The following is a 6,000-nucleotide window of genomic DNA, read 5'->3' on the forward strand; positions in this document are numbered from 1 at the left end:
TTGTGGTATTTTCTTTCTATTGACTTCCTCCTTTAATATGGGTAACCACATCCTACTGCATTCTACCGAGGAATTTGCGACACAATTGGTTTCATTTAGCATAATTAGAGCCGCTTCTTTGATTTTTCTCTTTTTGCTATCTGCTTCTTTTAGGACTATACTTGAATCTCTCCACTGAACTCTATGTTCATTATCCCATGCGTGTTGACATATTTGAGATCTATCAAATTCTGAATTTGATAGATCTCTAACGCGAGAATTTCAGTGCCACCGTTACATTTGGTTGTCTTTTTAAAGACATATCACATGCTATGATTTTTTGTGGCGGATATTCTTGAGTTGGGATTGATTTCATGTAATCGAATGAACTATCTTTTAATAAAGTCGTCCCAGGAACGCAACTCATCAATATTGGCAATATCATTTTAAAGTCGTCTACTTTAAAATGTATAATACGTGTCTGAATTGCCGATATAAATGAGTCAGATTAAATAAATTATTAGAAGAATTTTTTACTAAGTAACAACATTTTTGTTTATTTAGTATTATTTTGTATTTTGACAACGACACCCGACTTGGGCGTCGAAACGTTAATAAAATCATTTTTAGGTAAAATTGTGGCTTATTTCCCATTTGAATATACTTGACTCTAATATCTTGTAAATCAGATCCTTTTCCAATTTTTGAATGAAGTAACAGTGTTTTGTAATTTCTTTTAGATGCAACGGCACCTTGTGCATAGGCAGAATTAACGTTGTCGTGTTTGGGGACAAAAATTTGGCAACAGACTAAAGCACATGTGTTTTAAGATGTGAACCCTTTCAATGAACATCAGAGCTTGAGGCAAATTGTTTGCCTTTACATTTAAATGGTTTTAGACTTTTGGTAAAAATTTAGCTTCAAACTACTCCTGAAATATTTTTTTTATTAATTAACCCTTTTGTTTAGTAGACGTAATCAACACATGTTCAGGAGTTGACTGTATTTGCTGTTAATTTTTCCATGATTCGTTTCGTTGTAAACGATATGATTGACTGCAAAGATAATTTGCAATGTTCGTGTCATTGCCTTCCCTTTGTTTATTCTCTCCCTTTTTTATTTTCACTATTATGTACCCTTTATCTTAAACAGTAGACCTCGATATTTGTATGTTTTTACAAATTTTTGTTCTTTCTAGGTTTAGTCAACTGTGTCTTTTCTGACTTCAGTGTTTTTCTTTTTACCTCTGCATGCCTTTTTATTACTCTATTGTGTCTTTTTTCTCACTTTAACGTTAAAGTCACCTCAAAGATTTCATTGGTGTCAAATTTTAGTAGAAATTTCCTATATACTGTTATATTTCTATTTGATATGAAAATTAAATTTTGATAATTATAAACAGAATTCAATTTAATATAAAATATTTTCAATTTTCTCAACCACGGGCATATAAATTTAGAACAACCTGTATACAACAAATTGTTATATTTAATTTTAAGAAGTGATTAAATAAGACTCAAGTGAAATCGTTAATAGGTCATTATCGTTTGTTCGCGGAAGGATCGGTCATTAGCCGATGCTAAATACGACTAAGTGGAATTAGAGAATAGGTCATTAAAATTTGTATATAGTAGAAAGTAATTTTAGAATGGGAATTAACTATTTTCTTTGAAATCCATTAAGCATATTTAGAAAGTTTAAAAATTGGTTTTGAGAAATACTGCGAATGAGAGTTGGTGGTGGAAGTTTGATTTGTGAATCTGGAAGGGATATTTAGAAAGTAGGGGAATGAATGACAAATAGAGATCAGAATGTTTTGAGCTGTCGAGAAGTGAAGTCGAGTAGTAGACGGTAGTGTACGGAGAGTGAGAAAGCCTGTGTAGTTCCGTGAGTGTGGAGTATCTATCGTAGAACGAGAGGTAGGCCAGGTTGAGAGTAAAAGAACCTCCTTGAGCCAAGAGTTCCCGGTAGCTGATTGCAGTTTCGAAAAAGGTAGAAGACGGCATCACGACAGAAGCAGGAAACGAGAGCTATACGAGCTAGTTTCAGAGGAGAACATTACTGGAAGCCAGGACGAGGTTTTGATTGCAGCCAAGGATAGCAGGAAACGGGTCTTGTGTGAAGACATTCTCAGTGCACCAGAAAAAGGTCAGTCTTATTTTTTTGGACATGAATGTATGGGTTTTTCGTAGTAAATACCACATTTAAAATTGAAGAAACATAATCAATAATATCAGAAAAGCTTCATCAAACTTAAATAGAATTGTTGCTAATAAATCATAATAGTTAAATGTTAATAAAAACTTTCAATTGGAAATCAAAAGAAAATAAGATTCCCATGTGTAAATGTTATGTTTAAGAATAATAAGATATAGCAAATATTAAGCAGTGATTGCCATTTGAATAAAATAAACAATATTTTGATTACAATTGTAACCCATATGTGTTATTATTTTACTCTTTTCTTTCCTATCCCGATTAGGAACCATTAAGAAATACTTAGAAGCCACGTATGTAAGTAATTAATTTTATAAAAAGCCCTGAGATTGAAAATATATTGATATGTGATCTGGTAAATTAATTAGATTATTAGTAATGCATTGATTAAATTAAATGACATATAAAATTATCATCTCATATCAATAATCAAGATCACATCAACTGTCGTCCAACGTGGAGGGCATTGTAAAGTATTTCTAGTGGCAAATTTGAAGGATAGAAAGAGTAAAGCCGGTATTTGAAAATTTATATGCCTGTGGTAAAAAGTGAGATACTTACATTTGATAACATAAAATTTTAGATCTCTTTAGGTACAAATTTTACATAACTGATTTAATATTTTAATTTTTACGATATTTACATTTGATATATTTATTGACAATTTATAATATTTGGGTGAGAAAAAGTCGTCTTGGTAACATACTAGTAAAATTTCATATTTGGCGGGGACAGTACTTCTTGAAAACAAATGTCTGTGACAAGAAGCCAAAGCAAAGACAACAAAAAACAAAAAGAACATTCAAATCAAGAGAATAATTCAGACCAAGAAGATATTTTAGACACGACAATCATGGCATCAGGACAGCAAGAATTATCAGGAATAGATAAACTATTACAACTGATGCAACTCCAGTCACAAAAACTGGATGACAATCAACGAAAAGTGGATCGAAAAATGGATGAAACACAACAAAAATTGGATCAAAAAATGGATGAAACACAACAAAAAATGGATGAAACACAACAAAAAGTGGATCAAAAAATGGATGAAACACAACAAAAATTGGATCAAAAAATGGATGAAACACAACAAAAAATGAAACAAGCAATAGAAGAGAACAACAAGAAAATGGAGGAACGCATAGGAAAGTATGAAAAGGAAGTAAAAGGATGTTTGACAATGATCAAGAACGATATGGGACAACAAGAGACAGAGATTAAAGAAATCAAAAGCAAAATAAAGGAAATAACGAATTGCCAGAAAAAGGAAATAGAAAATTTGGAAAATAAGTTGGAAAATGCTATTCAAGTAGACAGAGAAGAAGTGGAAAAAAGAATCACAGAAATAGAAAAACAAGTCACCGAAAACCGGACGCAACAAAATGTAGGAGAAAGAAGAGAAATGGTTATACATAGCACAGATGACGTGAAGATAAGGTTTGGCGGGGATGTAAGAAGATTACACCCAGTGCCGTTCATAAATAGCCTGAAAAAGAAAATACAACACATCGGAAATTTCGAAACAGCAAAAGAAACTATCAGAAACCATCTCAAATATGAAGCAAGCCTATGGTTCGATAGTAAAGAAGAAGAATTCGGCAATTGGCAATAATTTGAACAAAAATTTTTGAATTATTTCTGGGGAAAAGTCCAACAATTGGAAATTAACAAGGAATTGCAAAATGGGAAATACAATGATAGGATGGGTGTATCAGAAAGGACATATGCTTTGCAAATTTACAATAATGCAAAACATTTACAATATAATTACTCATCGGAACAATTAGTCGAACTGATTGCAAGACATTTCGAGGAGACGCTGGAAGACCATATCACATTGCAAAATTACAAAGACATAGATAGTTTATGCCAATTCCTACAAATAAGAGAATCACGTCTAAGAGAAAGAAGATCAAGAAGGTGGCGAGAAGATTACAGGCCCCGAGAAACACAAGATTACAGAGATAGAAATCAAAATAGGAGGGACTATACAAGACGAGATTTTAATCCCAGAAGGGAAAACGAAAATACAGACAACGGAAGAGGAAATTATGAACAAAGAAATAGGCAATGGAATGAGGACAGAAATCGAGAATACCAGAATAGAAACACCACACGCTCAAATCAAGAAAACAGAAATAATGGTAGACAAAATGAACAGGGATATCGAGAAAACCGAAACAGATCCGACAGACCAAGAGAAAATAGAAGAGAAGTAAATAATACCCAGACAGATGAATATGACGGAGAGAGACATTATGACGAAAATATAAACAACGATGAGCAACCGGCGTCTTTTCACGATGGCGCTCACTAAAAACCAAAAATCAAACAGGAATCTTTTGTCACCCCAAGGAGTTTATTAAATTGGCAGGAAACAACGAAAAGAAAAATGGAGTTAATTTAAAATTTGTGGATGGATTTATCAACGAGAAACCAATTAAAATTATGATAGACACTGGATCTGAAATAACATTGGTCAACAGAAAACTAATAGAAGAAGTTAACTTAACAAATTTAATTTATAAAATACCTAGGGTAAATTTAGTGGGCGCAAACAAACGGACATTGGCAACTATAAATGAAGGCATACGAGTAATGGTACGACTGGGTAAGAATATGTATGCACTACAATGTGTAATAATGCCAAATATGTCACATGACATGATAGTAGGAGTTGACGAATTGGCAGAAAAACATGTAGTGATAGATTTTAAAAATAATACGATGAAGCTAACAGAAAAAAAAGAAAAAGAACAGGACAAGGAACATGAGAAACAAAATACGGACGAATCAGGTAAAGAACAAACAGTGGAAATGAATTTGGCAGCGAAGCAAGGACAAAGAAAAAAAAGGAAAAGACAACATAATAGCCGACGCTCTAACACAGGATGAGGACACTGAAAATAAGGAAACAATTACTCTACAGGTGGGACTAATTAGAGTAATACAAGAAGAAGGGGTATAAGACGTAGATTAAAGTAAGGAAATATACAGGAAGTTGGTTTTGCCTCGAGAAAATTTATTTAAAAATGCAGATAAATTTTATCGAATACAAGGCGGGGATTTGTTATATTTCTATTTGATATGAAAATTAAATTTTGATAATTATAAACAGAATTCAATTTAATATAAAATATTTTCAATTTTCTCAACCACGGGCATATAAATTTAGAACAACCTGTATACAACAAATTGTTATATTTAATTTTAAGAAGTGATTAAATAAGACTCAAGTGAAATCGTTAATAGGTCATTATCGTTTGTTCGCGGAAGGATCGGTCATTAGCCGATGCTAAATACGACTAAGTGGAAATAGAGAATAGGTCATTAAAATTTGTATATAGTAGAAAGTAATTTTAGAATGGGAATTAACTATTTTCTTTGAAATCCATTAAGCATATTTAGAAAGTTTAAAAATTGGTTTTGAGAAATACTGCGAATGAGAGTTGGTGGTGGAAGTTTGATTTGTGAATCTGGAAGGGATATTTAGAAAGTAGGGGAATTAATGACAAATAGAGATCAGAATGTTTTGAGCTGTCGAGAAGTGAAGTCGAGTAGTAGACGGTAGTGTACGGAGAGTGAGAAAGCCTGTGTAGTTCCGTGAGTGTGGAGTATCTATCGTAGAACGAGAGGTAGGCCAGGTTGAGAGTAAAAGAACCTCCTTGAGCCAAGAGTTCCCGGTAGCTGATTGCAGTTTCGAAAAAGGTAGAAGACAGCATCACGACAGAAGCAGGAAACGAGAGCTATACGAGCTAGTTTCAGAGGAGAACATTACTGGAAGCCAGGACGAGGTTTTGA

The sequence above is a fragment of the Diabrotica virgifera genome, chromosome 1 (genome assembly GCF_917563875.1).
Source record: "Diabrotica virgifera virgifera chromosome 1, PGI_DIABVI_V3a".
Classification (NCBI taxonomy): domain Eukaryota; kingdom Metazoa; phylum Arthropoda; class Insecta; order Coleoptera; family Chrysomelidae; genus Diabrotica; species Diabrotica virgifera.